Raw genomic sequence first — 12678 nt, 5'->3', positions numbered from 1 at the left:
TATTCTGCAGCTTTACTGAAGTTGTTTATTAGTTCTAACAGTGTTTTGGTGTGGTTTTCTATATATAAGATTATGTAATTTGCAACCAGAGATGGTTACCTTTCTCCTTTCCAACTTGGATGCCTTTAATTTCTTTCTCTTGCCTAATTGCTCTGGCTAGGACTTCCCGTACTATGCTGAATCAAAATGGCAAGAGTTTCAGTCTTCTTTTGTTCCTGATCTTATAGGAGAATCTTTAAGCTTTTCACCCCTGAGTATGATATTGGCTGTAGGCATGTAATATATGGTGTTTATTGTGTTGAGGTACGTTTTTTCTACATCAAATTTGTTGAGAATTTTTATCAGGAAAGGGTGTTGAATTTTGTCAAATGCTTTTTTTCTGCATTTATTGAAATGATCATATGATTTTTATCCTTTATTTTGTTATGCGGTATATCATAATTATAGATTTGTGTATGTTGAACCATCCTTGCAACCCAAGAATAAATTCCACTTAATTATGGTATATGATTCTTTTAATGTGCTGTTGAATTCAGTTTGCTAGTATATTGTTTAGGATTTTTGCATCTATGTTCATCAGAGGTACTGGCCTGTAATTTTCTTCTTCAGTAGTCTTCTTTTCTGGCATTGGTGTCAGGGTAATGCTGGCTTTGGAGAATGAGTTTGGAAGTGCTTCCTTCTCTCCAATTTTTTGGAGGAGTTTAAAAAGGTTTTGTTTTAATTCTTCTTAAAATACTTTGTAGAGTTTACCAGGGAAGTCAGCTGGTCCTGGGTTTTCTTTGTTGGGAGATTTTTGATTACTGATTTAATCTTCTTACTCGTTATTGGTGTGTTCAGATTTTCTATTTCCTCATGATTTAGTCCTGGTAGTTTGTATTGTTTTTAGAAATTTATCCATTTCTTCTAGTTATTGAGTTTTTGGTGAATAATGTTCATAGCAGTTTCTTATAATCCTTTTTATGTATGTGATATTAATTGTAATATCTCATTTTCCATTTATAATTTTATTTATTTGAGTCTTCTCTCTTTTCTTAGTCTAGCTAAAGATTTGTCAATTTTGTTTATCTTTCAAAAAAATCAACTCTTAGTCTGAGGATCTTTCCTACTGTTATTCTAGCCTACATTTTATTTCTGCCCTAATTTTTATTACTTTCTTCCTTCTGTTATCTTTGGCATGGCTTTTTCTTCTTTTTCTAGTTCCTTGACATGTAAAGTTAGGTCGTTCATTTGAGATCTTTCTTTTTTCTTAATTTAGTTATTTATTGCTATAACTTCCCTTTTAGAATTGCCTTTGGTTTCCCTAGGTATATTGTGTTTATGGTGTTTTCTATTTTCATTTGTTTTAAGATATTTTTGATTTCCATTTGATTTCACTGATCCATTAGTTATTTATGCACGTGTTGCTTAACTTCCTCTATTTGCTAATTTTCTAATGTTCTTCCTCTTACGGATTTCTAGTTTCATACTATTGTGGTCAGAAAAGATATTTGCAATAATTTTAATGTTTTTTATTATTATTATTTCTTATTGAAATATAATTGATTGTACATATCTGTGGGGTAGAGTTCTGTATCAATACCTGTGTGCAATATGTGATGCTCAAATCAGGAGAATTAATACATTCAACATTATACAATGTCATTGGTTTTTGTGGCCCTTTACCAATTCCTTTTTTATCTCCCTCCACCTCCCCCTTTCCTACCTCTGTTAATCTCAATGCTATTCTCACTTTATGAAAGTTCAATGTATTATTGTGATTGTTGTATCTTTCCTTCTGCCTCTTTTATTTATTAGTTTACTTTTTTAGCTCCCACTTATGAGTGAGGGCATGCAGTATTTCTCTTTCTGTTCCTAGCTTATTTCAGTTAATGTAATTTTCTGTAAGTTCATCCATGTTACTGTGAATGGCAGAATTCTGTTCTTTTTACGACAGAGTAGTATTCCATTGTGTAAATATACCAATATTCCTTATCTAGTCATCCATTGATGGACATTTAGGTTGGTTCTAACTCTTGGCTATTGTAAATAGAAGTTCAATAAACATGGGGAATGCAGGTTTACCTTCAACATGATGATTTCCATACCTTTGGGTATATTCCCAGCAGTGGAATTACTGGATTATATGGCAGTTCTATCTGTAGTTGTTTGAGGAAACTTCTTACTGTTTTCCATAATGGCTGCATTAATTTACAGTCCCACCAACAGTGCAAAAGGGTTCCACTTTCTCCTCATTCTCACCAGCATCTGTTATTCTCTGTCTTTTTGATAATAGCCAGTTTAATGGGGGTGAGAAGATATCTCAGTGTGGTTTTGATTTGCATTTCCCTGATGCTGAGGGATGTTGAACATTTTTTCATATGTCTGTTGGTCATTCTTATATCTTTCTTTGAGAAATGCCTATTCAGCTCCTTTGCCCATTTTTTAATTGGATTATTTGTTTGTTTGTTTGTTTGTTTTTCCATTAAGTAGCTTGCATTGCCTGTATATTCTGCATATTAACCCTTTGTCGGATGCATAGTAGGAAATATTTTCTCCCACTCTGTAGGTTGTCTTTTTGCTCTGTCAATTGTTTCTTTTGCTGTGCAGAAGCTTTTTAGTTTGATATAATCTCATTTGTTTATTTTTCCTCTTGTTGTCCATGGTTTGGAGGTCATATTTATAAAATCCTTGGCCAGCACTACTTCCTGAAGTGTTTACCCTGTGTTTTCTTTTAGGACTATTATAGTTTCAGGTTTTATTTTTGTCTTTAATCCATGTTGTGTTGATTTTGGAATATAGTGAAAGGTACAGATCTAGTTTCATTCTTCTACATATGGATGTCCAGTTTTCCCAGCACCATTTATTGAAGATTACGTCTTTTCCCCAGTGTATGTTCTTTGTACATTTGCTGAAGGTCATTTGGCTGTAAGTAAATGGGTTGATTTCTGGGTTCTCTTTTCTGTTCCATTGGTCTGAGTGTCTGTTTTTATGACAGTCCTATGCTGTTTTGGTTACTGTAGCTTTGTAGTATAATTTGAAATTTGAAATCAGGTAGTGTTATGCCTATAGCTTTATTTTATTCTTTTGCTCAGGATTGCATGGGCTGTTCAGGGTCTTTTTTTGTTTCGTATGAATGTTAGGATTGTTTTTTCTATTTCTGTGAAGAATGTCATTGGTATTTTGATGGGGATTGCTTTGAATCTGTAGATCGCTTTAGGTAGCATGGACATTTTCAAAATCTTAATTCTTCCAATTCAAGAGCATTGAACGTCTTTCCATGTTTTTGTGTCCTCTTTAATTTATTCCACAGTGATATGTAGTTCTCATTGTAGATATCTTTCACCTCCTTAGTTAAATTTATTTCTAAGTATTTTAGTTTGGGAGGTTCTACTATAAATGGGCTAGCTTTCTTTGATTTCTTTATCTAATAGGTGGTTGTTGGAGTATAAGAATGCTACTGATTTTTGCATGTTGACTTTGTATCCTTCAACTTTTTTGAAATCATTTATCAACTCTAAGAGTTGTTTTGTAGTGTCTTTAGGTTTTTCTATGTATAGGATCATGTCATCTGCAAACAATGGCAATTTGACTTCATCTTTTCCAGTCTGAGTACGCTTTAATTGTTTCTTTTGCCTGATTACTCTGGCTTGTACTTTCTATACTGTATCCAATAGGAGTGGTGAGGGTGGGCATCCTTGTCTTGTTTTTGTTCTTAATATCATCCCATTCAGGATGATATTGGCAGTGGGTTTATTGTATGTGGCTTTTATTGTGTTGACATACTTTCCTTCTATACTTAATTTACTGAGAATCTATCATGAAGAAATGTTGAATTTTGCCAAGTGCTTTTTCTGCATCTTTTTAGATGATCATATGGTTTTGTCTTTGATTTTGTTGATGTGATGTATCACACTTATTGACTTGCATATGTTGAAACATCCTTGCATCCTTGGGATGAATCCCACTTGATTGTGGTGTATAATTTTTTTGATGTGTTTCTGCATTCTTTTTGCTAATGTTTTACTGAGAATTTTTGCTTCTGTGCTCATCAGAGATATTGGCCTGTAGTTTTCTTTTTTTGCTGTATCTTTGTCCGGTTTTGGTATCCAGGTGATGCTGGCTTCACAGAATGAGTTTGGAAGAAAGGCCTCTGTTTCAATTTTTTGGAATAGTTTGAAGAAAATTGGTATTAATTCTTCTTTAAAGGTAGAATTTGGCACTAAAACCATCCAGTCTTGGGCTTTTTTTTGATGGGAGACTGCTGATTACTGCTTCAGTCTCATTGCTTCTTATTGGTCTGTTCATGTTTTCTGTTTCTTCTTGGTCCAGTATTGGTAGTTTGTATGCATCCAGAAATTTATCCATTTCCTCCAGGTTTTCAAATTGGTTGGCATATAGTTGTTTATAATAGTCTCTCTAGTGATTCTTTGTATTTCTGTGATATCATTTGTACTGTCTCATTTTTCATTTCTGAATTTTGTTATTTGGTTCTACTCTCTTTTTTTAGTAAGCCTAGCTAATGGTTTGTCTATTTTGTTTATTGTCTCAAAAAACTAACTTTTCATTTTCATTGGTCTTTTCTACTGTTTTTTTGCTTCTCTGTTTCATTTAGTTCTGTTCTGACATTGATTATTTCTTTTCATCTACTAATTTTGGGCTTGGATTGTTCTTGTTTTTCTAGTTCTTTGAGGTGTAGCATTAGGTTGTTTATTTGAAATTTTTCTATTCTTTTGATGAAAGCATTTATTGCACTAAACTTTCCTCTCAGTATTGCTTTCGCAGTATCCCACAGTTTTTGGTATGATGTCTCTTTATTTTCCTTAGTTTCAGGAAATTTTTTGATTTCCTGTTTAATTTCTACTTTGACCCACAGGTTGTTCAGGAGCATGTTGTTTAATTTTTGTTTTGTAATAGTTTCCAGAGTTTTTCTTGTTATTGATTTCTAGTTTTAATCCATTATTCGAAAAGATACTTAAATAATTTCAATTTTTAAAAATTTTTGAAACTTGATTTGTGATGTAATGTGGTCTGTCCTGGAGAATGTTCCATGTGCTGAGAAGAAGAATATGTATTCTATGGTTGTTGGATGAAATGTTCTATAGATACTTGCCAAGTCCAACTGGTCAAAAGTGTGGTTTAAATCCTGTTTTTCTCTGTTGATTTGTTGCCAAAATGATCTGTCCAATGCTGAGAGAGGGTGTCTGGGTCCCCAACTACTCTTGTATTGTGGTCTGTTTCTTTCTTTAGGTCTACTAGTGTTTGCTTTATGTATCTCAGTGCTGCAGTGTTGGGTGCATATGTATTTATGATTGTTATGTCTTCTTGCTGGATAGATCCCTTTATCATTATATCATGGTCTTCTTTATCTCTTGTTATAGTTTTGGTTTAAAGTCTATTTTATCTGATATAAGAATAGCTAGCTACTACTGCTTGTTTTTCATTACCATTTTCATGGTATATCTTTTTCTATCCCTTCACTATTAATCTGTGTGTCTCTTTACAGGTGAGGTAAGTCTCTTGTAGACAGCATATAGATGGCTCTAGCTTTGTAGTCCAATTCATCAGTCTGTGTCTTTTCAGTGGGGAACTTAATCCACTTACATGTAAGGTTGTTATTGAAAGATAATGTCTTAATCCTGGCATTTTAACAATTTTTACTTAGATGTTTTAAATGTCTTTTATTCCTTTCTTTCCCTTTTATTGTTTGTCTGTGGTGTTTGTTGGTTTTTTCAGATGGTAAGATAAAGTTTCTTTCTCTCTCTTGTAACTATTTTTGTTCTACAAGTGGGTTTTGTCCTTTCTTGTGTATCAATTGTAGCAATTATCATTTTTTGGATTCTAGGTGCAGGACTCCCTTGAGGATTACTTGTAGGTCTGGTCATGTGGTAAACTCCCACAGTTTTTGTTTTTCTGGGAAATACACTATTTCTTCTTCATTTATTTTGTGTATGTTATTCTTTGCTGGCTGTTTTTTCTTTTAGTATTTTGAATATGTCATCCCATTCTCTTCTGGCCTGTAGGGTTTTTGTTGAGAAGTCTGCTGTTTATTAAGGGGACTCCCTTATAGATGACTTGATGCTTTTCTCTTGCTCTTTTTAGGATTCTCTCTATGTCTTTAAGTTTTGCCAGGTTGACTATAGTGTCTCTCAGAGAGGAATTTCTTAGATTGGAAGAATCTAAGAAATCCCCTGTTTGGGGAATCTTTGAACCTCCTGGATCTGAAGGCCTGTTTCTCTCCCTACACTTAGGAAATTTTCTGCTATTTTTTTTGTTGAATATGTTTTCAATGTCTTTTCCTTTCTCCTCACTTCCAGTACACCCATGATTTGGATGTTTGCACACTTAAGGCTGTCTGATGGCTTTCTTAGATTTTCATTCATTCATTCATTCATTTATTCATTCATTCATTCATTCATTTATTTATTTATTTTAAAATTTTTGTCCACCTGCGTTATTTCAAATAGACTATCTTTAAGGTCAAAAATTCTTTCTTCTGCTTGTACTAGCCTCCTGCTTAAGCTCTGATTTGTGTTTTTTATTTTGTTGAATGCATCCTTAAGTCACCAGAGTTCTGCAACATTATTTCTTAAGATATTAATTTCTCTGTAAATTTCCTCCTTTATAGCCTTGATAGTTTTTCTAATTTCATTATTTCATCTAACTGAGTCTTCTTGTATCTCCTTGAGTTTCCTTCAGATTGTTGCTCAGAATTCCTTTTCAGTCAATTTAAGCGTTTCCTGCTCTATGGGGACTGGTACTTCAGAACCATTGCATTTTTTAGGTGGGCTCATATTTTCTTCATTTTTCATGTTCCTAGTTTCTCTGTGTTGATGTCTGGTCTTCTCCTAGAGCAGATGCTTCTGTTACTCTGGAGTGGGTTTTGAGGAGAGAAACTTCCTCCTGTAGATGCGTTTTATATTCACTGTTGATTAGGATGTTTTAGTATTGGTTCCAGGTACACAAAGTGTAGTGTACTCTCTGTGGGTTCTTATGCCGTATTCAATGTTGAAATTATATGTGAGTGCCTCTGTGGCCTAGGCACTGGGGAACTTAGTGATTCCTTACTGAGGTTATTGAAATGGTGTTGGATTGTCAAGGATGTGGGTGAGATCTCAAATTCTTGGGAGAAGCACCTGGGTTCACTCTTTGGTTTGGGTGGGTGACCCTGGGTGGGCTTGTTAACAGCCCAGTTAACATCCCATGAGGCTGACAGGTGCACTTGGAATTTTCTTCCTCACTCTATTTTGCTCTCCTGGGTTTCTCACTCTCTAGGGGTTACACTTGTATCTTTCCTCAGATCATGTTGGTTGTCCACATAGCTCCCACCCCCAGGTGAGCTACTGCTGGGGACAGCATGATTCTCCCTGTGGGTCGGACCACTAGGTTATGGTTCTGTGCTTGCTCACCTCCTTCTCTGGATTCTTTTGGTAACCCTCCTTGTGTCAGTGCAGTCAAGTGTTTGGTGGTCCGCCAGCACAATGGCAGTGGTAGCTGTGTCTGCTACTGTGGTGACAAGCCACTCTTGCAGCAGTGGTGGGTGTGGTGGTGGCTGTGGCTGACTGCTTGTGTGGCACTGGTCACTCTAGCAGTGGCAGGATGCTTGTGCAATGATGGTGGCTGCCCAGTGGTGCTCATGGTGGTTGTGACTGCATCAGTGGTAGTTGAAACAGCCACCTGCATGGCTGAGGTGTCTGCAGCAGCCGCTCATGCACTTATAATGTCCACAGCAGCAGTGGGTTTCCAGAGCAGTGGAGGCAGTGGCTGCAGCAGCCTCCTGCTCATTTGTGGTACTTGCAGCAGCAGTGGGGTTTCTTTACAGCAGCATCAGCAGTTTCACCAAATGATTTCAATCTTATTAAATTTGTTGAGACTTGTTTTGTGTCATAACATATGATCTTTCCTGGAGAATTTCCACATAGGCTTGACAAGAATATGTACTCTGTTGCTGTTGGATAGAGCATCCTATTGTTCTGTATGTCTGTTAGGTCTATTTGGTGTATAGTATCATTTAAATTCACTGTTTCTTTCTTTATTTATTACTATATAATGTATCTATTTTTGAAAGTGGGGCTTTAAAGTCCCCTAGAATTATCATACTGCTGTCTATTTCTCTATCCACTTCTTTAAATTTTTTGCCTTATGTATGTAGGTACTCTTGTTGAATGCATATACATGCACAATTTTTATATCCTCTTGATGAATTGACCATTCATTTTGTATAATGACCTTCTTTAACTTTGTATAATGACCTTCTTTGTCCCTTGGGAGAGTTTTTACTTAACATCTATTTTGTCTGATATAAGAATAGCTATTTTTCCTCTCTTTTGATTACAATTTGCATGGAATATTTTTTCCAATCCCTTAACTTTCAGCCTCTGTGTGTCCTTAAAACTAAAGTGAGTCTCTTAGCAATGAATAGTTGAATCTTGTTTTACAGGCTCAGCCACCCTATATTTTTTGATGACAGAATTTAATTTATTTACATTTAAAATAATGAGCACAATGGCAATAGTAGGAAATAGTATAAATATTGATAGGTAAGGGCCTACTATTACAATTGTGTTAATAATATCTGACTGTTTTGTAGTTTCTTTGCTTGTTTCTTACTGTCCTGCTTCCATCTTTGTGATTTAATAATTTTTGATAGAGGGATGCTTTTGTTCCTTTCTCTCTATTTTTTGTGTATCTATAGATGTTTTTCCTTTGGGATGACCATGAGGCTTATATTAATCATCTTACAGTTATAACAATATATTTTAAGTTGATATGAAAATTTCAATCACATACAAAGCTACACTTTTGTTCCCCCCACATTTCAGGTATTGATGTCACAATTTACATGTTTTTTATTAGTATCCATTAACAAATTACTGTAACGATGGTTATTCTTAGTACTTCTGTATTCCAATTTTTATATTAGAGTTCAACTTTTATATTTATATTAGTGATTTCCATATTACTACAACAGTATTAGAGTTCTCTGAATTTAACTATATAGAGTGAACTTCATACCTTTATTTGATTTCATTGTTGCTGATTAGTGTCCTTTCATCTCCTTTTCAAAAATTCCCTTTAGAAGTTCTTGTAAGGCAGGTCTAGTGGAAATAACCTCCCTCAGACTTTGCTTGTTTTGGAAAGCCTTTATCTCCCCTTCATTTCTGAAGAACAGCTTTGTTGGATATAGTATTCTTGGTTGGTAGTTTTTGTTGTCTTTTTTTTCTTCTGCAGTACTTTGAATGTTGCTCTCTACTCTCCTGTTTTCTGATGAGAAATCCACTTATAGTTTCCTGGAGTGCATTTGTATGTGACAAATTGCTTTTCTCTAGATACTTTCAGAGTTTTGTCTTTATTTTAGACTTTTGACAATTTGATTATGATGTTTCTCTGTGAATCTCTCTCTATGCTTAATCTATTTGTAGTTCTTTGGGTTCCTTGGATCTGTTTGTTCACTTCACTCTCTAGACTTGGGAAATTTTCTGTTATTCTTTCTTTAAATAAGTTCTTTGTCCCTTCTTGGACACCATAATGTGTATATTGGTTCACTTGCTTGTGTAGCATAAGTCCTGTAGATTTTTTTCACTCTTTCTTATTCTTTCTTCTTTTTGTTCCTCTATTGGATAATTTAAAATTGTCTGTCTTTTAGTTCACTGATTCTTACTTTTGTTTGATCAAGTCTGCTGTTGAAACTCTCTGTTGAATTTTTCTGTTTAAACATTGTATTCTTCAGCTCCAGAATTTCTGTTTGGTTCTTTCTTACAGTTTCTATATCTTTAGGGAATGTCTCATTTTGTTCATGAGTTGTTTTCCTGATTTAGTTTAGTTTTCTATCTATGTGCTCTTGTAGCTCACTGAGCTTCAAGATGATTATTTTGAATTCTTTGTCAGGCAATTTATAGTTCTCCATTTCTTTGGGGTCAGCCACTGGAACTTTATTTTATTCCTTTAATGGTGTTATACTTTCTTGATTCTTCATATTTTTTGAAGGTTTGCACTGCTACCTTAACACTTGTGGAAGTAGTCATCTCCATTCTTTACTGACTGCCTTTGGGGAGAAAGACCTTCATTAATGAGCCTGGTTAGAGATTCTGGTGGTCTCTCAGACCTTTTCAATGGATGCACCTGCTCCACTCCTCTTGCTCCTTCTTATGGGGGAAGTCTTAGTATTGTTTGCCTTCTCCCTGACTCACAAAGATAGACCTTGTACTGAGAGTGTCTCATGTATTTTCTCTAGGGCAGGTTTCTGACATGCTCAAGGTTGTGCACCTTGTGCCTCACCAGTAGAGTCAAGCCAACTGCTGAGATCTGTACCTGCTGATGAGATCTATGTGCTATCCATGGAAGCTTTGCAGGGGACACATAGAATGTCATCCACAAGAGGGGGGACATGAGGTGTTGGAGGGGTGCATCAGTTGGTTGTGGGGGTCCTCAGGTGAGTCATTCTTTAGGATTCATTGTGGGTCTCTTGTTGGAGTCTGTAAACTGGTTAGCACAGTTCATGGCTGGCTGCTGAGAACAGTACACCAGTTGTTGTGCACTCTCTCCTCTCTCCCTCCTCCTAGTTTTCTCCAAAACATTCAATCATGCTTTCACACTGCTACCTTAACACTTCACTACCTTAACACTGAGGTTGGGTGAGACAGAAGTGGGCCTCCTGAGTAGCATCCCATAGTACTGGAAAAACTGGGTGCTCACATCACTATCACTTTCCTCAGTGGGAGAAATTGCTGGCCAGCCAGGCCTCCCTCAGCACCAAGCTGTGCCATGTTGGGGGATGGGTAACATGGGTAAAGTGAAACTGCTCTTCTTACCCTCTTTAACATGTTTACTCTTAGATTTTTTGCTCCACTAAAATGCTGGAAAGTCAGCTGGTCTCTGGGGCTCCCAAAAAGTATTCTCATTCATGGGTGGTTACCAAAATTGGTGTTTCTCTGGAAAGATGAGAGCTGGGTCCTCCTATTCTGCCGTCTTGCTGATGTCTTTCCTGTTCTTCTCCTCTTAATTTTTAGAGTCAACTTTGACATTTATCAAGTTAATGTAAATAAACTGGTTTGTTTCTGAGCAATATGTGGTATTCCATTAACTTCTTTTTCTCTCCATGAGGAATCTATGTTTCTGGTTTTGTTTGTTTATTTTGTTTTAACTATGGGTTCATAGCATATCTTACTGTCTGTTAGGACACACCAACTTTACCCACCTTTCACCTTATTTCTCAAAATTTCAAAATTGACATTGCAATCCATAGTTTTATTCTTCCAAATATACATTTGAACTAAGTTTTTTGAGATCCTCAAAATACCTTTTCTTGTATATTTTGAAATATGTTTGTCAAAGGTATACAGGTTTCTGCTGGCATTTTATTTGAGATTATATTGAATGAATTTATAGATTAAATTTAGGGAAAATTGGAATTTTTATCATATTAAGACATCTCATTCATAAATGTAATGCATCTCTTTATTTATTCATATCTTATTTGTTTTTCTATTTTTTAAATAATTTTGTTCAAAAAGGTTTTGTGCACCATTTATTAGGTTAATTATTAAATACATTTTTCAGTCAAGGTTCAACCACAGTAGCAGTACCCACAGGATATATATGAATATGTATATATATATATATATATGTACATGTACGATTCATGTTTTTCTGTATGTGACTCATTACAAGGAATTAGCTTTAACAATTGATTATGTGAGCTGGCTAAGAAAGTCCACAATCTATAAGGTAGACTGTAAGGAAGGGGAGATCATAGGCATCCCCAAATTCATAGACACAGGCTGAATTTCCTCTTGACAGAGTTTCTTCTCTCACTCTGTCTTTCTGTCACCTCAGCCTGGTTTTCAAGCCTTCCAACTGATGAATCAGGCCTGCCCATATTATGGAGGATAGTCTCCCTTAGGTGAAGTCAGTTAATGATGGACTTTAAGTCATCTGTAAACTCACAGCAACACCTAGATTAGTGTTTGATTAAATAACTGTGTACTATAGCCTAGCCAAATTGACATATTGGCCAAAACATTACAATACAGTTTCAGTTTTGATTGCTAGTTAAATTGTATCTTATTTTCTTTTTCATTCTTGCTAATGTAGAAGAGGTATATTGACTTTTGTAAGATCATATATCTGAATCATTTCCTGAATTCTTGTTTTGGTTCTAATAGTTGGTCTGTATATTCATTTTGCCATTCTGTTTTGATGATGATATCATTTGAAAATAATTTCACTTGATCATATTATTTGCAAATAATTCTATTTAGTAAGCCTCTTTATTCTTTTTCTTGTCTTGTGGCACTAGCAAGTACACTCAGTGATATGTTAATTGGTGACAATATCAAGTGTCCTTGATTATTCTCTGTCATTAGTGGGACTATGTATAAAATTCCACCATAAACAGGATGTTTGCTTTAGGGATGTTTCCTTTTATTCCTCATTTTCATATGCTTTTAAATCATAAATATATTTTGAAGTTTATAAAATGTTTCTTTTTTATTCATTGAGAAAACCAGGTATCACTTACAGATTTGTTAATGTTAAACCACACTTGTTTTTCTGCAATAAATGCTAACTGATTAGGATGTATTATATTTTTACCATGCTACTTTAGTTGGTTAGCAAATATCTTTTTTTTTAATAATCTGTGTCTACGTATGTTAATAAGTAAATGTGAACATTTACTTATGTTCATAAATAAAATGAGAA

At 35.0% G+C, this 12678-nt stretch overlaps 1 protein-coding gene across 3 annotated transcripts in view; it reads left to right on the top strand.

The window, feature by feature from the left end:
* Positions 1-12678, top strand: part of PIEZO2 (piezo type mechanosensitive ion channel component 2) — a 435460-nt gene that overhangs the window by 163124 nt on the left and 259658 nt on the right. The gene's annotated exons all lie outside the window — the stretch shown is intronic.

This window comes from Cynocephalus volans, chromosome 13 (genome assembly GCF_027409185.1).
Source record: "Cynocephalus volans isolate mCynVol1 chromosome 13, mCynVol1.pri, whole genome shotgun sequence".
Taxonomy (NCBI): domain Eukaryota; kingdom Metazoa; phylum Chordata; class Mammalia; order Dermoptera; family Cynocephalidae; genus Cynocephalus; species Cynocephalus volans.
Note: the sequence above shows the minus strand (reverse complement) of the source record. Positions and strands in the feature narration are given on the sequence as shown.